Below are 23744 nucleotides of genomic sequence, written 5' to 3' on the forward strand. Positions count from 1 at the left end.
GCAACATAAGTGAGAGTTACGTGACACATGAATCCCCAGCTTTGTTTATGAAATACGCCTCTCCGATTTCCCGCGCTATACCGTGTCACTGAATCTAGCTTTAACTACCGTATTCCAAACAAGGGCACGCAGCCACACTCTCTACAATATGATGATTAGTTAGAGAATGGTTGTTAATTACTTTAGAGAAGCTTTGTGATCTACAATTATATAAATAAATTCTAAATAATACTTCCCACACGACAGCGCAGTGCCGTCCACCACACGATGTCCACACTGTGAAAGAAAATGATCAGATGTCTGCTCATCTAATCATTTTTTTCCACCTCACGTGTTGTCGCAACCGCATACATATGTCTGTTTTCTCCAATGAAGTTTCAGTTGTTAGTGTGCGCTGTGTCCAGGTGTCTTCCTTTCGCAGTTCAAATTTTTTCGCGCAACTAAGTTAAGATGAAGTACCAACTCCCCCAACAGAACGTGCTTCTCAATATAATGTGTGTAAAATGTTTTAGAACTTTATGCACCCACTACGCAGTCGTGAGGGAATACGTTCAGTAACCAGTGTGCCTTTTGTAATGGTGGGCTGTCTTTAGACCGTGAAGTCACGTTGGTAATAACGTGTTGTGATGCTTGATGACAATGCACGCTTGTATCATGCAATATAGCTGCGATATTAAATGTTTTGTTGTGAAACCTGTAGGCAGGATACATGTATTTGTTAAGCATGACAGTTATTTTCCTTGCATTTACAACAAGAGGAAGTTATTCATGCTTTATTTCCAAGCAGATGCATAGCTGTGTGGTAGAGCACTTGCATGCCATGCAAATTGCCTGCATGATTTCGATCTTCACTCAAACCCGAAAATTTATAATATTTGTTTTATTTGCATTCTCTCAATTTTCGATCATTGACAAGACGATTTTTCACGGAGAGCCACCGATGCCTACACCGGAATTTCTGCAGAATGAGCTCTTTACCACTGTTACGTTAATGATGCATTATTGGCAAAATGGAAAGTGGATTACGTTTACAAAGTACATTTTAGTGTCCCGTTGGCAAGAAATATTGTTAAATGCCTCCGTTCCCACGCGAACAGAGACCTATAGACACCAGTTTTAGCAGTCGTTCTATAGGTCATTAGTCACAATACTTGTACATAACAAGCTTGCATACCAATCACTTTCGACCGAACTCCTTAAAAGTTGATTATCAACTCATTTAAGTTATTCAATGCACACGCAGTTCATACAGTCAATAGCAAGTCAATATTTTGTTTTGACTGACTATGGACGCTTCATTGACACACGAGAAAAGTTTTAAACATAACACACTGTGAAAGATATCTTTACGAAACTCAAATTGGGTTCTTTTATGCTATTTATTTTTGTCAAGTCGGAATCGATAAAGCGGAATATTTACTTGCACCGTACTATGTCTCAGACCGTGTTGACCATAGATTCAAGTTAAGAATAATCGCATGCAAGACTGACGTGTTTCAAAATGATAAAAAAAATTACAAGATGGAACCAGCTGCCTTCTAGCATTGCCTCTACACTCCCAAATATTTGTTTTATTTCATGTTAGAATTGTTCTGATTTATATGTTAGAACATGTTCCGATTTATATATGAATTTCTCTTGCAGATTTTGATTCAGGTGACTGATTATTTGTTTGGCTGACTATGTATTTTTTGTATTCTACTTTTCGTAAATGCTCCCCCAATGTAATGCCAATTGGTGCTGTGGGTAATGAAATAAATAGATAAATGAAAAAGGGTCGATAAGTAAGCAATAAATTTAAGCACAAAGAATGTATCTCTTCAGGAAAAGTGGACTAACAGTGACATGTGCCCACCACAAACTTTAAATATGATGCCAAGTTACATTCTAGCAAATAGTTGTTAAGAATAACTTGAGATATATTGAGGATAACTTAATTGAACAAGAATGTTCAGGGGGTATGTACTGCCTTTGTTTTGGAGATGATAGTGACTGCATGCAGACCTTTCAACAAACAGGTATATTTCTAGCTAAAGAATGATTTGAGCAGCTATATTTTTTGCCGGTGACACAGGCTGAACTAATATAGATGAATCATTTGAATGGCTTTATATAAAGGTATCCATATAAGGCCATATATGAAAGCACCCATATAAGACCTTATATGGATGCTTCTATATATAGCCATATATGGCCATATACAGCAACACCCATATCTGGGGATATAAGGCCCATATATGGCTATATCAGGATTTGGACATATCAGGTTATATACGGCCCATATATGGGGATTCCATATATGGGCCAGATATGCCCAATTCCTGATGTAGCCATATATGGGGATTTTTATGTAAGTCTATATATAGGATTTTTGTAAGGGACCATGCGGCGCTTAGGCTCCGCCTGACTGTCCTGGGAGCAGCCCGCTGCGCGCCCAGTCAGGCACCTCGGGATTCTCAAAAAGGCTTTGCGTCAATCTTTTTATTAGCGGTTGTCATGGTGGGGCTTGTGTAACGTCAGATGTGACTGCACTGTTGTGTAATCAGCGTTACAAATGTACTCTTATGACCCAACAAGTTATGATCTAGCGTTGCTCATTCCCGCAGAAATGCGCCAACGAACGCTGCTCATACTTCAAAACCTCGGAGGACGCTTGAGCTTCGCCAAAATGTTCAGAACGCAATCGCATCATTCAGGTTCCGTGTGCATCGCGTTCTTGATTGCTAGCCTGGATTTGGTTCTCGGTGGATACCTCAACCGTCACTGCTAGAAAACGAACGCCTGTACGTGTAACATTGGCAGTTTCAAACAATCTCACATCGAATGCCTATGCAAGTACAGTTGTGTAGAACCCACTAAAATTATTTTGTGGACACGTGAAGGGCTTACTGCGCGTCCTTAAGGCAACACGCAAACCTACGCAGCTGCTGATTTTGTTGATGTTTTAGATGCGAAGCTGGTTATGGCGGGGGCTGTGTCCGTCTTTCACTCCCTCCTGCGGCGTCTACCACTCCATTGCACATGCGCTTCTCTTCCCGCTCTCTCTTCTCTCCTACGCTCCCCTCTCTCTCCCTACTCGGCGGCGAAAGCAACAAAACGCTTCCTCAGCAGTGCGGCATCCACACCCTACTGCGCATGCGCATCCTCTCTCTCCTACGCCCCACTCTCTCTGCTGAGCCAGCGGCGAAGGCAACGAAACGATTTCTCAGTACACACGATCACTTCGTAGCCGTTGATCGTCGGTCTTGCGGCGTTCCACGTTTCCCTGAGACAAAGCGCATCTGCTTTTGTTATCATGGGATCACATTCGATGTCTCTGGCGTGTGCGTTGAGGGACGGGCTGTTAGCAGTGCTATCTATCATCATGGTCACCGGCAGCGGTCATGGCAGCGGTCACCGGCACCTGGCGACAGTGTATTTTAGGGGCGAAGCTCCGTATAGCAGCACCCGTTCGTCCCTCGTAGTCGTTGTAATGTGTAAGTATAACATTTTGACCTTCAAGGTGGTGCCGGTGAGAGATTTCTTCTGTGCGTTGTTGAACAATAAAATATAGTGCTCCCTGTACATGCCAATGGCTGCTAATGGGTAATGAGAGACAGGAGCATTCGGCTTTTCGTTAACGGGCACGCTGCGAACCCCATTAGCAGCCATTGGCATGTACATTGAGCACTATCTGACAAGAAAGGGTTGCTACGTTATACTTGCTGGGCGTAACCTCCTTGGTTTTAGAAAGGTTTAGCGAGCATTGGGCCCCCGTGCCATGAATACAGTAAACTAGTATATACTATGAACTCGAGGTGGTTAAAGGTGGGAAGTAGACCCGAAGAGCAAGCCGTAAGAAAGTGTGTGTGTGCCACCTCTCATTCAGTCCTTGGAATGTCCGCTGAATGGCAGTGCTTCTATATGGTGAATTTATGATGAAAAGATGCGAGATGGTGGTACTTGGAGTGTTGAATATATGAACGAACGGACACACAGACAGATGCATGGATGGACGAATGAACGGACGCAGGGGCGGATGCACGGACGAACGCAGGAACGAACGCATCAACAGACGCATGCAGGGACGGGCGGATAGACGCATGGACGGTCACACAGACGGACGCCTGGACGGACGGAAGCAAGAACGAATGAACGGACGAATGCTTCACTCCACTCTCTATCATTCACACCGTGGATATGCTTGCCTTTTTTTACTGCTGTTGCTGCTGAATAAATATGTCCGAATGCTTTGTGATGGGTGGGCCTTTAAAATACCCAAATGTTGAGCAATTCTATGTTTTGTCGCCTGGCGCGATTCTGCGCTTCTGCCCCGCAATATTACGTGTGTTAAGGAGTCTTCTCCTGCTACATGACTTTATTGTAGTGGATTTTTCCAAGACAGTTTGAAGCAATATTTCAAAGCAATACGAAGTGTTAGGAAGGTACAACTATGGTAGCTCACAAAGAAAACAGAGGCAGGAGAGACACGGACGAGCGTTTCATTCGCTGCAGTGACATGTTTTATTTTTTTTGTGGGGGGGGGATATTCAAAAAAGGACAATAAAAAGACCGTCTTTTATCACAGCTCATGGTATTAGGCTTTTCCCTCTCAAAAGGAGCCCCACCAGTAATACTCGTTATGACATGTTTATGATATTAGTACTTTATTCACTATGGAAAAGTCAAATGATTGATAGACACGCCGAGCCACCCCGGTGAACGAGGTTGGTCTTCCGTGAAAAAACTGCTCAACTGGGTAGTGTCGTTAAGACTTTCGACCGCGTTCCGAAGTTGTTTGCACTTCTCGGCGCTTGTGTGTTAGCCTGAATTTTGGGATACCTCCTACTGTATGGAACAGGGCTGGTGTCGTAGATGTTCAGGTAACTCCAATGCGACAATTTATGTTGCGCACAGTTCACAACAATAATTGCAGTTGTTGATTACAGATGTCCATGCATTGGAGAGAAAAAAAATGACATAGACTTTTACAGTACAGTTTCTCAAACAGGCGCTCACGCCTGTTTGAGAAACCGTTCTGTAAAAGAGCTACGCTGATATTTTCAAAACTGTGGCGAGGGAGGCGGCAGCAACGACGTTTGAACGTCTATGTTAGTATAAATCATCCCCTTACGAAGCAATGACCCCTCCCGAAACTGTTGGGAAATAAATATATTTATCCTTGTTGAAAGCACTCCCGTTGTGTCATATCCCATACCTTCACGAAGACTAACTGGCCCATTGAATTATTACACTCTGTGACCTGAACCATGGCGGCCAGTACATCATCAAGGGAGCGTTTGTCGCGAAGATACCCAAATGACTCCACGAAGTGTGCCGTCATCGGGGACTCTATCATGCGGTATGTCCATATATGCACGTCAGCCCGAACGATTCAACGACGCCGCGCTTGATTTCTTATGGCGGTGCTATGTTTTCGGATATACCGGCGCTACTTGAGTACCTACCAGACCAGGTGGACACGTTGTTTGTGCATGTGGGCACCACGGACATCATGAAGACTGGCTCTTCAAGATCACTGGACACGTTGGGGGAGGCATTGAAACGAATGAGCCAGATGCGCCCGAACATCACAACACTGCATGTTAGTGCCACTGCCTCGCGCACACAATCGCCGACGGCGGGAGTCGAACTGGCGATCAGTGTCTCGGTTTAATATGGAGGTACAACAATTCAGCAGAGAGGCCCGCCATCTTTGCCACTACGGGTTGATGGAAGCAGGCGTCTACTACGTAAAACATGGTTTCTCAACACTCCCGCTGTGGCGCTTCCTGGCTGCTGATGGCTTACATGCGAGCTTCGAGGGAGTCGCGCTGCTGGCACAGCACACCAGGATACAGCTGTGATGGACGTCAGTGGCATGGAGATCGGCAGCAACTGCTTGCATGGCCAACTCTAATGCCAAGCCCCCTCAATAACAGGGAGCTGAGGGACACACAGAGCCATCCAGGGCCCCAGCAGTGACGACGTCGCCACTCCCACCAGCGAGGCCCTACAACACCAGGCGGACGAACGCAGTGAAGACTAAGGCGGCTGCTTCCAATTGACACGAGGAAACAAAAGGTACGGGCAGTCTCAAACACGCATTATCCCAGTCATTTCTATTGATCAGGAAAATCATTGAAAAACGGGTGCAATACGAAAAACATGTGGAACAATTAACCAAATATCTATCTCACCAAATCACACTTAAGGGCCTCCGCCTAGCCTGCAACCCCTCAATGTCTACACTAAGTGAAGCAGAAAGGGGGAAGTGGGGAAAATATTACTAGAAGCGTCCTTGCAACTGACTCGGGTCATTGCGGACCATAGTGAGCGTAAGGCCGCCGAATACAGTGTCACGGAGGCCACGCAGAAATTGGTATCTAATCTCGGAGAGCATGAGGCAGGAGAACCGGAAAGATATGAACTAAAAAAGAGAGGCGGAATTTCAATAGTAAAAGTTAGAAAATTTTATCGGGATTGCAGAAACTCCACTGCTCTGCAGCAGGAAAATGGGAATGAGACCCTACAAGGACGCCAGGGACCACCCATACCACAACCTAACTTTGAGGAGAAAAATGAAAACTCGAGACTACAGTGTAATCTTAATCAAAACAGCCTGACTCTCGAATATGGCGCTGACAATCCCGTGACACGTGATAGCCGAGAGCAGCCAAAAACTTATAAACTTATAAGAAAAATGTCCTCAATCTGTCCAACACAACGCTTACACCCACTCAGCTACAACTTTTGTCGAGAGGCTTAACCTTTTGTCCATCATCCAGTAGATTCAATGAATTCGAATTGTACTAAGAACTGGATAATTTCGCGCGTAATCTCCGCCTCCGTGAATACTTTCATGATCGGAAGGACTGTACGAACGAGAATAGATTGATTGGTGGTGACAAATCAGGGTTTCCAGGTGAGCAGAGGGACAAATACCTCGATATGTATATATCAGCAGTTCAAAAAGACATCATCAGAGCGTGTGAAAAAAATCGGTCTTCTCGAAACGACCTATCGAAGTCAGAACGAAGGGCATTCAATGAACTGTGAAAAAACGCTGAAATTACCATCAAACCTGCTGATAAAGAGGGCTGCATAGTAATTATAAACACGTCGGACTACTTAAAGGAAGGGGAACGACAACTATCAGACACAAAATTCTACAAAGAACTTCCAACGAACCCGACTCCCGAATTTAAAAGTCAGATAAAATGAACAACAATTAATGTCCGCCGGGACGAGAAAATTACCGGCAAAATGTTAAAAGCAATGTTACCAGCCCATTCTGTTCGCGGTCGATTCTATTTGCTCCCCAAAATACACAAGGCAGGCAATCCGGGAAGTTCCATAGTATCCAGTAACATCCCATCAACAAAAAATATATCAGAATTCATCAATTCCTTAATGAAAGACATCCCCCAGAATTTTTCCTATTACCTTAAGGACACGAACCACTTCATCTGCGAAATTTCAAGTCTCAACATCCCAGGTGGTAGTTTTCTAGTGACCATGGACGTCTGCTCACTGTACACAAACATACCCCAACATGACGGAATAATGGCTATGGTTTCTGATTATTGTTACGCCTGGGAGTCCACGCCGAACGTTAATGCCTCTGCAAAGGCAATCTGTGTCAAGGCCAGCAATCGAGCCCGCCTAACGCGATCAACTCAACGACGTCATCAAGCGGCGGAGCCAGTCTGTCAAGCAACCGTGAGCTCCATCAGCCCGCGAGCCCGTTGAAGCAATCGGCGCCTTCCAGTCTGGCGAGTCTTACGCAATACGTGGCAACATCCCTCGTCCTTCGGTGCAACCATGCGCAGCGGCGGGTCCCCGTTGGAGCATTCTGACATCACGGCCAGAGGTGCTTCTGGTTCGACGTTTGGTGACTCACGTTTGATGACTCAAAGGATCCACCCGGTGCCTATACAAAAAGCCCTGCAGCGCGTTGCCAGCAGTAGACCTATGTGTCAGAGAAGGCTCTCGTTGCTTCGAGTCCCTTCGCAGTCGGCTCGGCCGGTGTCCTTGGAAGTGGCGAGTTTTGTGGCACCCGTTGTAACCTCGTCGGCGGTGCGCTTCATAGCAGCAGTAGACCCATGTGTCAGACAAGACATCTCGGCTCTTCGAGTCCCTAAGCTGTCGGCCCCAGCGCCGAATTTGTAACGCCTCTGTTCTTATGCTTTACATAAACCTTGCCTTAACTTACCGTCGTCTCGTCCGCTCGTCTACCAGTTCTGCGTAGAAACAGGCGCGAGCTGAGTAACACACGCTACCAAACGGCTGGTGACCGTGTCGGTGGAGTTCGGAGCAGTGGCGCCTTCGGGGCCCTGTTGGCGTCTAGCCTTCGTAACAATATGTAAAATCTGACTAATCAAATCGTGCAAGTGGCGAGGTACTTTTTACACTTCTTGAACTTGTACTAAATTATAACCAATTTGGCAAGCACTTCCTTCAGGTTAGTGGCACGGCAATGGGCACAAATTGGCCCCAAACTTTGTGAGCACCATTATGGCTTCACTTGAAATCCGTTCATTGAGGGACGCACCTTGAGACATTTCTACTACAGAAGATACTTAGACGATATTTTTATGATATGAAATTACGATGAGGGAAGTCTTTTCCTCTTCATAGAGGATTTTTACAAGTGTCACCCGTCAATTGGAGAGTCTGCTAGGGGGCCAGGCAAGGCTGTTGTGCCTCGCATGGGCTCCGTATTCTACGAAGTTTTTGTTGAACCAAGACTGCTTTTTTGGTGCCAACAGTGGTCTCTCTTGAACTTCAGCAAGTTGCCGACGCTGCTTGTGATTGCCTCAAACCACTTTGTTCTTGAGGAGCTTTGCAAACTTCAACTCTTGCTGAGCGGGGGAACGCCGCCTCGTCAGCCCTAACACCACCGGCACCGGCGTCGGGCTCGCGCTTCGACGCACGTGCACAAGTTCATTCGGCAACGCAATGGAATATAAGGTGAGTGGCAGGGATTTACCTGCCACAGAATTCAACCCAGAAGAATGGAGTGTAGTCCTGAATGCCCGACAACGCTCACCTCGACAGCAGTCAAAAGAAACTGAAGGAACGCGGTCAAGTAAAGCAGCGTCAGCTGCCGAAACGCTAGCACGCAAAACGGAATCACCGCCCAGCGTTTCCTCAAAGCTAGACGACACAGCTGTGGCGCGTCCTCGCTTAAAACAACTTCCACGGTTGCCAGTCGATGACTTCAAGATTGTCTTTCGTCCAAGTGCGGGCGTAGATCTGGCCCAATACAACAATGGAGAGTTACGAGCGGCTGTAGTCGCCAACAGCGGACTGCACTCTGTGGTTGCCGACGAAGATTTTGTGTGCACCAATCTGGCCAAGAATATTTTCACCGTGTCCACTTCTTGCGCCGACCGAGTTGCCAACTATGCAAAAGTACGAGAACTCATGCTACGTGGTAGAAAACTGGGATTTCATGCGCACATAGCTCCCCCGGACGGGGCACGGCCAGGGATCATCTACCGCACTTGGAATGGTGAATCACCTCAGGACTTGCTTCAAGAATTACGTCGGGCGAATCCCCTTCTACCAATAGTCCAAGCAAGGGACATGGGGTGTACCTAACGCTCAGTGCTCATTCACTTCATGGCTGAGGAGCTTCCTCCGTCAGTCAGAATGTTTGGCATCCTCTACGCCGTTTTTTAACTTTCTACCGAAGGTGGAAGCGTGCCTAAACTGCAGACAAGTCGCCGACCGACGAGATGTATGTCCTTTGACTAATCGCCTCACTTGCTCAAGCTGCGGACAGAAACACCCGGAGGACTGTCCCTGCACTCTGCAGTGCGTCACCTGTGGGGACGCTCACAATACGGGTGGCAGGGCATGCAAGAAACGCTTTCAGCGTGGCTTCAGCCGTCTCTCTCGGCCTCGACAAAGGCCGCAACAAGAGCAACAGCAGGAGCAGCCCGAGTTCCAGCTCAAGAAGGAGTTTTTTTTCAAGCATCGACAATAGAAATCGTAGCAGCAAAAGCAAGAGTCCTGGACGAAACCATCGCAGCAGAAGCAGGAGTCCTGGACGAAACCGTGGCAGCAAAAGCAAAAGCCCTGGACCAAGTGCATCACAAAGCCGCGACTTCAGCACCAAACCCAAAAAGGTGAGCTGGGCAAAGCAAGCCTCCTGCTTCTGTTGTATGCTCTCTGACGCTAATGAAAATTCTAAAACTCAGGAGACTATCGAACGTCTAATGCGAGAGAATCAAGAGTTAAAGCAACAGTTGGCTCTGGTGCTGGAACGTTTAAGTACACTCACAGCTGCCCCACCCGCGTCTTTTCCACCCCTATTCATCTCCCCCTCTGTCATAGAGCCTGATATGGCAGCCGAGTCAGGGTCCGATATTATAGATTCCTCTCCACAGCCAGCAAAAAAGAAAAGGACAGAGCAGCCCGAGTCATCGGAGGATGATTTTAAAAGCACCAGTCGAAAAATTCGAAAAGAACACCGGGAACTCAAACAAAAGGTTGATTTAGGCTTTACGCAAATTGCTGAACGCTTCAATAAGATCGAGAGTATTCTAGACGTGTTAGTTGCTCGGCTCGAATCTCTCCCACAATCTCAACCCTCTCCAGCGCCTTCGCAGCCATAACCCCCTCCTGCACCCTTGCCTCATCTTCATCTTCTGCACTCTGCATATGGCAATGGAATTGCCGTGGATTGAGAAACAAGACAGACAACCTCTCACTTTATATACAGCGGTTCACATGGGCCCCTGATGTCATCTCCGTACAGGAGCTTTTAAAAGCTTGCAAACTCCTCAGCTATCAGGCTGTACATTCGCATCCTAGCTCCCCATGGGCTACCACATATATACAGAGGAATATCTCATTTATAGCGCATGGTCTTTCTGATCTTTACAGTGACTGCCTTCTTCTTGAACTTCTCCAACGTCGTACAGGACAAGGCACATATTTTATTTTGAATATTTATTCTCATCCTAGAGGTGGTCTCACTGCTGTTTTGAAGCAATAAATAGGGCCATCCAAATAGCAAACTCTGCTCCCATAGTTATAACGGGTGACATTAATGCCCCGCACGTAGAATGGGGTTACAGGATAAACACTCGAAAGGGCACCAGCCTTCTTCAATACATTCAGCGAAACAGGTGCACTCTAGTCACTGACTGCATGCTACCAACACGAGTTGGCGCCAGTGTGAGCAGAGATACCACCCCTGACCTTACTTTCACTAAAAATGTGCGACAAGCTAACTGGACACACAATGGGGTCAACCTCGGCAGTGATCATTATATCCTAACAATTACACTTTCCCATGCCAATTTTCATGCACAGTTTCATTTAAAACCTATTGTTGACTGGAACAGATTTCGCGAAATCCGTGACCGAAACCCGAAAAAAGAAATTTAAGACTACAAATACTGGGCGTCTGAGCTTAAACAGCGAAAAAGTAGCCCCAGCAGCACATATCCGTGATCCAGTAGACAGAACGCTACTCCACCTATGGGAGGCCTATCAGAGCTTGGAGAAACGATGGCTCAAGCAAAAAATATAATCGCAAACTAAAACGCAAAATGTCACTAACACCCCAGCTTGTAACTGAACACACGGCCGAACTTTCATCGCAGCAATAGAACCAGATATGTAACCGACTCGACGGTACTCTACATATGAAGAACTCTTGGTCCCTGCTTTGCCATATGTTAGACCCATGCTCCTCGTGATGTGAAAGTAATAAGCGAATTACGAAACTTTTGTTTGAAGTAGAAAAACAAGGGCAAGACGTTGAAACTGCTCTTAAAACTGCGTATCTCCCTGGCCCAAGGCGAGAATCGTTACCTACCTACAATGGAGCTCCCAATGCAGACTTGAATGCACCAATTACAGATGCGGAAGTTTGGGCTGCCCTAAGCAAACTTCGTACCACATCTGCTCCAGGACTAGATGGAATTACTAACAAGACACTCCGAAATTTAGACTCCAACTCAGTGACAGCTCTTACCGATTACATGAATCAACAATGGGAGCAGGGCACGCTGCCACAGGAATGGAACTCAGCTATGGTGACTTTCATACCCAAACATAATAAGCCGTTAGACCTTAATAATTTCAGACCGATCTCTCTTACCTCATGTACAGAAAACTGATGGAGCATGTAATTCTCAATCGTCTTATTCGCTACATGGAACAAGAAAAACTGTTTCCCTCCACCATGTACGGCTTCCGAGCGGGACTCTCCACTCAGGATGTCATGCTGCAGCTTAAGGAGGACGTGCTGAGTTTTACTTTTCCACACATCACCAGAGCCATCCTTGCATTGGACCTGACTAAGGCTTTTGATAATGTTTCTCAGTTCTCGATTTTACAATCTCTTAGTGAACTAAACGTAGGCTCTCGCACGCACAGGTATGTCTCTGCCTTTCTCAGCAATAGGTCCGTCCACCAACAGTTGGGCACTTTCAAAACCGATCCCTTCACGCTAGGTAGCAAGGGAACGCCCCAGGGATTGGTTTTGTCCTCGTTCCTTTTTTAAAAAAACGTTACTCTCATACCGCTAGCGCGGGAACTTGCCAAACTTTCTTCCATCAATCACTCCTTGTACGCGAAGGACATCACCATCTGGGTCAATGCTGGCAACCATGGCGAAATCGAATCGAAGCTTCAGTTGGCCGTTGACATTGTTGTTAAACACGCCAACAATATTGGGCTCACCTGTTCGGTGGCTAAATCAGAACTCCTAGTAATTGACTTTAAAATGAAGATACATGTCACATTCAAGTGATGCTTGATGACACCCTTATTCGCAGGGTCAATAAAATCAATATTTTAGGCCTTAATATTTCCGACAATGGTTCGAATGCTGACATCATAAAGTTAATCCGCACCTCAGTTCATAATACAGCTTCCCTCATTAAGCGCATATCCAATCGTCATCGCGGCATGAGGGAAGCAGACACACGCCGCCTCATACAGGCCGTTTGCCTATACAGAATTACCTATTCTGTCCCCTACCTCTATCTCTCACTTAGGGAGATCAAGCAACTTAACAGACTCATTCGTAATGCCTATGAAATTGCACTCCGTCTCCCTAAATCAACAGCCACGGATAAACTACTTCAATTTGGGGTGCACAGCACTCTGGGAGAGCTTGTAGAGGCGCATCTTTTCAGCCAATATCAAAGACTATCACTCACAGAAACAGGACAGGTACTCCTGCGCCGACTTGGAATCAACGTTCCTGGTCACACCATGGCCACGCACGCAGTTCCCGTCACTGTTAGCAGCAACCTATTAATCCCGCCACTCCCCAAAAATACTCACCCAGAACATAATCGGGCACGACGGGAAGCTCGAGCCAAGTCCCTTCAGAAGCGCTTCCCTCCTAATTCTCCCGCAGTTTATGTAGACACGGCCGAATATGTGGATCATCGAACTTTCGCGGTAGTCGTCGTAGATGGATTTCAAAAACTGGTCACTAGTGCGTCCCTTCCAAATTCAACAGAATCCCTGGAAGCAGAGGAGGCAGCAATTGCTTTAGCCATTGTCCACTCCTCCGCTGAGTATATTTTTTTCGATTCAAAAACTGCAATTCGGAATTTCGCCACTTTCCGAATTCATTCTCCGGCTGCTAAAATTCTTCAATCATCTCTTCCGCTTGATCGCCTCATCACCCTCCTCTGGGTCCCTGCGCACTGTGGACACCCAGGCAACACGGCCGCTCACACCCAAGCCCGAGCACTCGCCAACCGGCTCACAGCGACATGCCTTCGCTTCGTGGTGCCAGGGATCGACTCCTCCGCTATCACGATATCACGCTATTTTACCGAAATTCCTGCCTAACGTATCCCCCACCACATAAATATCTTTCCAAAAGTGACCAGGCTTTGTGGCGCAGACTTCAAACGGCCACAGTGACGACTCCTTTTTTTCTCTCCCTCTTTACACATGGCGAAACCTCGCCTCATTGCAACTTATGTCCTAGCACCAGAGCCAACTTCCAGCACATATTTCTGAATTGTCCAAACAAACCCAAGCCCCCGTGGCAAGGGTCAGAACACCAGGAGCGATGGGAGGCTGCTCTGTGCAGCTCGAATCCGGGTTTACAGCTCCAGACAGTGAGCTGGGCCAGAAGGGTCGCTGAAGCACAGCAGTGTACGGCCACCTAGAGCGGCCCGAGGGCTCATCGTCATCCTGATTCCACTTCCCCTACCACACCCCCCCTCAAATGATTCCTTCGTGAATCAATAAAGTTGATTACATACCTACCTACCCGTCAATTAAGTTCACACGCAAAATTTCTAAAACTAGCATTAACTTCTTGGACGTCACTGTCACGGTCAAGAATGACCGTTTGTCAAGAAACCTCTACAAAAAGCCTACAGACCGTCAAATGTACCTACATTTCAACAGCAGCCATCTGAAGCATTGCAAAGTGGGTATTCCATATTCTGAGGCCTAACGGTACCGAAGAATGCGCACCAATATGCCGAAATTTGACAGACACGCAGAACACCTAAAGCATTCCTTATTGCAACAAAATTATCTTGAAGACATTATTGATGATGTCATACTACGTGCTCGCAACGTGAACCGGAATGATATAACTAAGGGGCCAAACAGAATATCTAAAACGACTTCCCAAACGAACCTTGTACTAACTAACACCTCATAAGTGCCATGGATCAACAACATACTTTCCCGCCATTTCAACATAATCAGGAAGCAAACAACTAACTTCAATTTTCGCGAAGCCACCTCACGTGGTGTACCGCAGGGATAAAAAAATCACAGCATATCCACGGAGTGAATGATGATTGGTGAGGCGCAGCGTTCGTCAGTCTGTCTGTCCATTCGTTCTTGCGTCCGCCTATCTGTGTGATCCTTGGTGCATCCGTCCGTTTGTTCATTCGTCTGTTTGTCCGTCCATCTCTTCTTGCGGCCATCCCTCTGTCTGTCCATCCGTCCGTGCGCCCCTACGTCTGTCCGTCCGTGCGTGTGTCAGTCCGTTCGTCCGTCCATATGTGTAGAGAAAACTCCAAGCACAGCCATCTCACATCTTTTCATCATGTGTTCATCATATACAAGTGCCCCCATCCAGCAGACATTGTAAGGACCGCTATTTCGGGTATGTGCCACTGGTTGTTACGTACTACGAGGGACGCACAAGCCACGCCATAAGAAGCTTCGCCCCTAAAACCTGAAGGACATTCTTGTCAGAGCAAAAACAAACCCCTCCAAAATTCAATCAGGCTGTCATCCCTGCGAAAAAGCTCGCAGCAAAGTATGCCCACAGATGGTCACAACACGTGAATCAGAAGCAAACTTTTCGGATTTCAAATTCTGCATAACTGAAAGCCTTAATTTTGACCCCAGTAACGTAATATACATGCTACATTGCAGCACCTGCGGACAAGAATATATCAGCCAAACAGACACGCCATTTCGGCTGCGGTTCAATTGTCAGCGATGTCCGAATGAATGTAGTTAAGGCAAGGTTCAAATTTTAAGGAAAACTGTATTGTGCTAAGTTACAGGTGAATCGGCAGTGGTTACATGTATAAGGAAACTGGACTCGGTGCAGGAGCTCAATCGGATACGTCCGACGCCACTCGCGTCTCGGCTCGCTCTGCGGTGCGTCGCTCTGCGGTCCCGGCTCGAATCTCGGCTCGTTCTCCCTCTCTGGCGATGCGTTGCTATGCGGTCCCGGCTCGAAGGCTCACTTTTTGTTTTTTGAATGTTCGTTGAACCAATGGGCAACCGCGTCCAGTTGACGCGCTCAGGGCTCGGAGTCCACGTTAACGCATTGCAGCGTTTCCCGAGCAAGCACGGAGACGCTGCCGGAGAATTCAGCTGTGTGAACTCGAGTGCCGCTGACACGGCCCTCCCGAAAATTGAGCCTGTCCTCAGGCGTGCGTGTCGTTAGATGGCGATGGTTTTGTAACTTCGAGGAGCGGCTCCTTATATCTACGAAGCTGCTCCACGTTGACGATTTTTTGGTTGATCATGCCCGGTGTGTGGGGTACTCTTTGGATCTCGGCCCTGTTTCCTCCGACGAGGGCCGTTATCTCGAACGGACCTTCATAGCGAGGGTCTAATGTGCCTCGAGCGCTCAACTCGAGCAGAACGAGGTCCCCCGTTATGAACCTCGGAGTTCGCCGCTTCTTGTCGTATCGGACCGTTGTTTTGCGCTGACTCTGCAGTAGCCTCTCTCTTGTCTCCGCACGTCCCCTTGCCAAGTCGTGTAGTCTATGAGACTCGTCGATGTCTCCCTCGACTGAGGCGAGGTTGAGCTCTCCTGGCAGTTTAGGGTCGTAGCCGTGCATGAGTCGAAATGGGCTGTGGCCACTGTGACGATGCTTCGTGGCGTTGATTGCTAGCGTTGCTCGGGGTAGTTCCTTCTGCCATTTGTCCTTGTTGTTTAGCATTTTGCGTAGCACCTGTTTCAACGTTCCTACCATTCGCTCAATCAGTCCGTTTGATTGTGGCCAGTACGGTGGGGAGTTATGATGAGCAATTCCCTGTCTGTGATGGAATTGGTTGGTTTTCTTGTTCACGAATCCCTTGGCTTGGTCCGTAATAATGACGCTGAGAACTCCAAATCGCGGAATCCACCGGTTTGTCATGAAGTCAAGGTAGTGCGTCGACGAAGTGCTCGGTATGGTGACGGCGTCCATGTATCTCGTGGCGTGGTCGATACACACGAGGGTGTGGCCTCCCTTCTCGTTTGGCGGACCCATGTGATCCAGGGATATCACCGCGTTTGGCTCAGTAGGAATATCGCGTGGGATGACGCAACCTTCATTCCGTGTCGTGCGGGCGTTGATAGTCTGGCACGTGTGGCAGGAGTCAACATACTCGCGTATGTCTTTTCTCATCGATCGCCACCAGTACTTTCGCTGGATCAGGTCTCTTGTCTTCTCGACGCCTAGGTGGCCGTTGTTGTGGAAAACGATCATCACACTGCTTCGGAGGGCAGCAGGAATGATCACCCTCCGACGGACCCGTCCCCCCTCGAGAGATTTCTTCACCAGTATGTCGTTCTCGATCTCGTAGTCTGAAGATTTGTGCTTGGCCTCCTCCCGAAATCTTTTGCAGTCAGTATCCCTCTCCTGAAACTCGCGTAGGCGACTGTGTTTGCCGACCACTACTGCGTAGCAGTGAAGGTCTCGGGTCGAAACGCCCTGGTCGAAAGCCTCTGCAGATTCCGACTGCCTCGAGAGTGCGTCAGCAGCGGAGTTCTGGTGTCCTGGCTTGTGCTTGACGTCGAAGGTGTACTCTGCTAAGTCGAGCGTCCACCTCGCAAATCTGCGGTTGCTGGCTCCCTTCTGGACGAGGTATGACAAGCTGAAGTTGTCCGTGAACACTGTAAAACGAGGGCCTCCTCTCAGGTAGACCGAAAACTTCTGCGTGATCGCCCAGTGGAGCGTCATGCACTCGAGCATATTAGAGTGTAGACCACGATCGTGCTCGTTTAGTGATCTGCTTGCGTACTCTATGATTCGCTCTTTTCTGTCTTGAGTTTGAGAAAGCACCGTACCCAGCCCGGTTTGCGAAGCGTCGACGTGAACGTTAGTCGGGCAGTCTGGGCGGAAGCTCGCCAAAATCGGCGGGTTCTTCAAAGCGTGTTTCATGGCGTTGACGGTTGCTTCATGAGCGCCAGTCCATACGAAAGGAACGTCCTTCGCCAGAAGATGCCGTAGCTTGTGCGTGACCTTTGCAAACTCCGGTATGAACTTTCGGTAGTGGTTAGCGGTTAGCGAACTGCAGGAAAGAGTACAGCTTCTTTGCGTTGCGATGCGGCTCGAACTTCTCGACAGCGGCAACTCCGGATTCGTCCAGTGTTCGTCTTTCGGCGAAGATCACGTAACCCAGGAAAGATACTTTGTCTTGAATCAACTGGCATTTCCGGAGATCCATCTTCAAGCCGTTGATCACAACTCTCCTGAGTACTTCGTTCAGCAAATCCAAAGCCTCCCTCACTGTTGTGGCTCCCTGCCCCGCATCGTCCATGCACGTAGCTGTCCTAGGTAATCCATCGAACGTGCGACGCATGACTCTTTGCATGGTCTGAGGGGCCTTGCAAAACCCAAAGGCCATTCGAAGGTATTCGTACTTTCCGTCTGGAGTGACGAATGCGGTCTTGTGTACGTCGTCCGGCTTCATTCGTATAGTCAGAAATGCCGTCTTCACGTCCAACACAGTGAAGTAAGCCGATCCGTCGCGCATTACATCGTCAATAACGTCTTCCATGACGGGCATTGGATAAGAAGGGTTGATGGTTTTCTCGTTGAGCTTGCGATAGTCGTGTACCTTTCTTCGTGGGGTCGTCGGGTGGTGCGGTTGGTCGACGACTATCGTTGGGGCACCGTACTCGCTTTCACTCGGCCTTATGATGCTCTTGGAGAGGTAGTCATTCACCTGTTCTCGGATGAACTTGCGATCAGCCGGTGAGCACCTGTACGGCCTCGATGACACTGGTATATTGTCTCTGAGTTCGATGCTGTGTTCAGTGTGAGGACACACGCCCAAAGTGTCACCTTTGGAGGTGAACGCTTGGTGATGCCTTAACAGAATAGCGTGAAGTTGTTCCCTCTCTGCCTCGGTGGCATCCTTCGTTATTTTCCGTGTGGCGTCTTCGACTAGACTCGTGAAGTCTTCGTCGGGTGCGGGACATTTCGTGTTTAGGCGCACGTACTCTTCGTCTTTGGAAACACCCTCGTCCGATTACCGGCAGAACGTCGCAATAAGCGTTTCCCCAGTGCGGTGTGGGGTGCCTTGTTTCGGGGGTGGCACTTCGGACGATGAAAATTTTCCGGAGGGCTCGACTGGAACGATAGTCACATCGTTTGACGTGTGAAACGTTACGTCGACGTTCGCGACTCGTCGCCAGTCTGGTCCCAGAATCAGGTCGATGCCGCTGGGCAATTCCGTTACCACGACGTCCAACGCTTGATGTGACACTGGGCACCACATTCGTGGTGCCCAGTGTCACATCAAGCGTTGCAGCGAGAGTTGGGCATATGCTGCGGTTGAGAACTTCAATGTTCTCGCGAGATACCCATGCGTGCGTGGGAATGTCGTCCGTCAAGGCATTGGCACTCATGATGGATAAGTTGGCGCCACTGTCAATGCACACGCGGACGGGTCGGTTGTTAGCAGTACCGGACACTATTGGTAATGTGCCGCCCGTCGAATGCAAAAAACAGTTCGCTTGCCTAGGTGACGTAGTCCCTGTTTCGTGGCTGCTATTGTCCCTCTTCACTTGTTTCTCGTCCGGTCTGATCGTTGCTGGCGTTTTCGGCTTTCTACAATCACGGGACGGGTGACCGATGTCGCCGCAGTTGAAGCACGAACGAGCAGAGATGGGCCGCGGGTGTGGAGCTCCCGAGAAATCGCTGCGCGGGTTGGACTTCGGCAAGTTGGCAGAGCTGCTGGCTGGCACCCGCTGCGGTTCGAACCCTGACCACGGCTCGCTGTAGACGATGACGGTTTCTTGTCGTTCTCGGCACACACGGTCGTGCGGCGCCTCGCGTCGAGCGAAGCCGCTCTGTCAATGAGTTCGGTTACTGTGCCACACAGCTGCGCTACGAGTGGGTTGGCCCATGTGTCGTCCTCGATGCCGCTGAGAATGAGGGAAATGCGCTCTTCCTCTGCTAAACGGTACGGCGCCTTGTTCAGAATGGCGTTCTTCGAGTACATGTACTCGACGATGGTCTCGAGGCTCTGAAGGCGTCGCTTCGTCTGCAGTTCGAGGAACTCCTGCATTGTCAGCTTTCGTTTGAATTGGAGAATGAGTGCTTCCTTCCATTGCTCCCAGGTGTCATGCTGTGAGCCATAGGCGCTGTGCCAATCCTTGGCAAATCCCGTCAAGCGGCTTGCTGCTGTCACCAACGTCAGCGATGGCGTCCAGTGGGCGAGCGCTGCGATTCTCTCCACTTGCGTAATCCATTCGTGAGCACTTTGTTGCGGCGTCCCATCGAACAAGGGGATTGAGGATGACGTGTCGCTTGTGGAATGAATCTCAATCGGGCTCGTCGTCGGTGGACCTCTCGACAGCGTGTTGGCGAGCAGGGCTTGTTTGTTCACGAGCGCGGCGAGAATCTGGGCCATGGAAGGTTCTCCCTCGTGCGTTGAAACGGTCGGCGCGGCGGGGCGTGCCGCATCTTGGTTGGTGCCGTCGTTCAGTGACGGTGGCCGCGTCGAACCCGAGGACATCGTTATGTCAGCAGGGACGGAATGGTGCAGCCCGAGGGTTGGAGCCGTCACCTGTTCCGTTGGCAGTGAAGCGTTCTGATGGGCTTCGTGCAATGTCTCACGTTCACTCGTGGTCGCACGGTTAAGCTGGGCTCGCAGGCTGCTCAGTTCAGCGCAAAGCCTCGCGTTGTCGGCGGACAGTGTCTCCAGGTGCGCCTGCCTGTCGTCGTCGTAGGCAGCCTGGTCCTTCGTTGACGAGTCCGTCGGCTCTAGGGCTTGGCGAGTGATGTTGTCGCGGATGATTCTTGCGATGAGCTTGTCCTTTCGTCCGGAGCACCGTAGACCTCGTGCTCTCAGCTCGTCGACGAGTTGCTTTTTCGTTGCATTGGCCATCGTACTGTGGTCGAGGGTCGTGAACACGCTTTCGACGATGGCCGTTTCGGAGTCCCGAGACGATGTACGGCGCGGCGTCGCTCCTTCTCGTGGCGTCGTTTCCTCCTCCGCATGCAGCTCGGTTGATTCACATCCTGTCGGCTGCGCCATGTCAGCGATGTCCGAATGAATGTAGTCAAGGCAAGGTTCAAATTTTAAGGAAAACTGTATTGTGCTAAGTTACAGGCGAATCGGCAGTGGTTACATGTATAAGGAAACTGGACTCGGTGCAGGAGCTCGATCGGATACGTCCGACGCCACTCGCGTCTCGGCTCGCTCTGCGATGCGTCGCTCTGCGGTCCCGGCTCGAATCTCGGCTCGTTCTCCCTCTCTGGCGATGCGTTGCTATGCGGTCCTGGCTCGAAGGCTCACTTTTTGTTTTTTGAATGTTCGTTGAACCAATGGGCAACCGCGTCGAGTGGACGCGCTCGGGGCTCGGAGTCCACGTTAACGCAGTGCAGCGTTTCCCGAGCAAGCACGGAGACGCTGCCGGAGAATTCAGCTGTGCGAACTCGAGTGCCGCTGACACAATAATCGTCGGTAGCACGCCACTTTGCTGCCGAAGCTAGCTTTATCTAGACATCTGCGCCTGCCAAACGACAGTTTTGAAAATATCGGCGTAACTCTTTTACAGTACGTTATGTTGGGCTAGTTGGTACATATTAGGCTGAAATACGTGGCGCAAGGTTGACAAAGAGAAAAAAAGACGAGACAGAAAGAGCGCCAACTCACAACTAACTTTATTTTCATGAAGCATTCACAATATATAGGCTATTGGAGGACATGCGCAGACCATTTCATTCACCGCACGTGCAGGCATGAACATTTTGATGATGCAATAACCGATAATTGCAATCACGATATCTGGGAACCAGCTACGAACAGATATGCCTAATGTAAAGACGTCGAAAAAACCAAACACACCCAAGCTTGCGGGGAAAAAAACGAGGAAAAAACAGCAAAAAAAGGACTGACAGACACTTCGTAGCACCCATCTAAAGTACATCTAGATCCAACAGTTGGAATTCACTGTTAGGAAACACAACTGTAGGCACGCTGACGCACGAGTCACCTTTTTTCATTATGTGAAAGGATTCGGGTAACTCCCGCGCCAGCGCATACCCGCTCCTTCGCACTACTCGCGTGCGATCGAACTGCAGCGTGCAGCCACACGAAGCACAGTGAAAGGGCAAATGAGACCCTGTTCCATTCCTAATTGATAAGGAATGCTCCCTTAGACGGCCATTTGTGCAGCGCCCTGTCTGGCCTATATTCCCCTGAGATGTGGCAAGGTCTATATTGGAGGTAAGCAATGGCTGCTACTGGGAATGAGAGACAGCAGAAGTCGGGGGAGAGGAGGGGGGAGTGGTTATGTTGTAAGAAGGAAAAGAAAAGTGAGTCTCGTAACTGTCTGCTTCAGGGAGCGACACCTCCTCAACAGTAGCTCACAAGGGATGGTGGTGAGGAGGAATTTAAAGAATAGGAATAAAGAAGCAGAGAAAGAGAGATGAGGTAAGCGTGAAAGCATGAGAGTGACGACATATTAAGGGGATATGAGAGATAGGAAAGATGGAGACACGGTCACAGGAGTCCGAGGACGGGGCACGACTTGCGAGAGCTCTTGTCGGCGTCAGGAGATGGCGTAGAGCAAGTCCTGTTGGTCAGAGCTACACTGTCGTTGGAGGTCGGCGTCAGGAAGTGACGTAGGGTGAGCCCAGTCGGCCAGAGCTACGCTGGCGTCGGAGATCGCGAGCGCACAACCGGTCGGCACGGAATCCAGCGAGCGAGTCCTTTTTTAACACTTCTACTTCTACTAACGTTTCCTACTGTAACATGCCAATGGCTGCTAGTGGGGAATGAGAGACAGAAGAATTTGGCTTTTAGTTAACGCGCACGATGAGATTTTTTTTTATTGTTCAACAACGCCCAGGAGAAATCTCCCACCGGCACCACCTTGGAGGTCAAAGCGTAAGACTGGTTACACACTACGACTACAACTACGAGGGACTAACGGGTGCCGCAATAAGGAGCTTCGCCCCTAAAAGGGTCGGTGGCGGCGCGCCAATGTCTCGGCGCACATCTTTACTGACGATGCTGGCACTACGCTTTATAGGGAACTAAAGTATTAGTTCGCCATAATACAGTGCTAGAATGTAGTGACACCTCTCCTTCTAGCCACCATAACAAAAGGTCTCCTCAATTTCACTGCGCTTTCTGCACTAGTTCAAGAGTGCTGCACTTTGACCTTCAATTTGGCGAGTGCAGCTCGCATGTGCACGTCTGTCCTCGATATGATGTCGTGCTGCACGAGTTAATCGGCACTTCAGCACTAGCTTTCCAGCGAGCTTCTCGTCTCGTGCATGGACTGCTAGGTAAATGATGTAGCTGCACTTTTGTGCCGTTGTTGCTTTTGCTCTCGATTTGACCACTGCCATAGAGTAATTTTTATATTACTCCATGCAGCTGCACCTCTTGAACTACGTGCAGAGACAGAGAGAATCAACTTCATTGCGCTCGAATACCGATGGTGCGTGCTTGCACCAGACGGGTGGCTTGCAGCTAAACCGAGGAGGCCCACGAAGGAAGGAAACAGGAGGCCTATATAGTTGAGAAGACCTATATATAGTTGTTTTCTGCCTCGATGTACGCTTTGATACGCGTGATGTCACGTGAGCAGATTCCAGCGCAAAATTTAAAAATAGTACTTCAACCTTGGTTGGTTTTCTTCACTAATCATTAATGAGCTAAAATTAGCAAAGTAATGACACTAGAGTTCCCAGAGAACATTTGAATAAGCAAGACCAATTAACTGTTTTATTTTAGTGTTCCTTTAGGCTTTGCAAAACTGAATGCAGCGTTTGTAAAAGACCCATTTGCTGTGCAGAAGTGAAACCGAAACCTTAAGCTTTGTGAAGATTAGTACAAACTACAAATTTTAAGAACAAAACTGTATACAAATACTTGAGCCTTATAAATTGTTTGAAAGTGTGCTACGTTTATACTGCACGTTTTGTTGCTTTGAGCATTAAACGTTATCGTTTTTAAACGCCAGGCGGCACTATACACAATATGGTTCCTTCGTAAACAACAGCAGAAGCCACCACAACGTGAGTATTGTTTGCAAGCAATGTAACTTCTTAATAACG

General features: G+C 48.7%; 1 protein-coding gene across 4 annotated transcripts in view; it reads left to right on the forward strand.

Moving 5' to 3' along the window:
* Positions 1-23744, forward strand: part of PAN2 (PAN2-PAN3 deadenylation complex catalytic subunit PAN2) — a 159630-nt gene that overhangs the window by 61310 nt on the left and 74576 nt on the right. The window contains exon 1 of one of the 4 annotated variants that reach the window (XM_037429814.2): positions 23647-23705. The exons of 2 other annotated variants lie outside the window; for them this stretch is intronic. The gene's annotated coding sequence lies outside the window, so the exon portion shown is untranslated. Of the gene's footprint in view, positions 1-23646 lie in introns of those variants that run through there. One more of the 4 variants, XM_037429815.2, reaches the window with a different exon arrangement.

The sequence above is a fragment of the Rhipicephalus microplus genome, chromosome 1 (assembly GCF_043290135.1).
Source record: "Rhipicephalus microplus isolate Deutch F79 chromosome 1, USDA_Rmic, whole genome shotgun sequence".
In the NCBI taxonomy this organism is placed as follows: domain Eukaryota; kingdom Metazoa; phylum Arthropoda; class Arachnida; order Ixodida; family Ixodidae; genus Rhipicephalus; species Rhipicephalus microplus.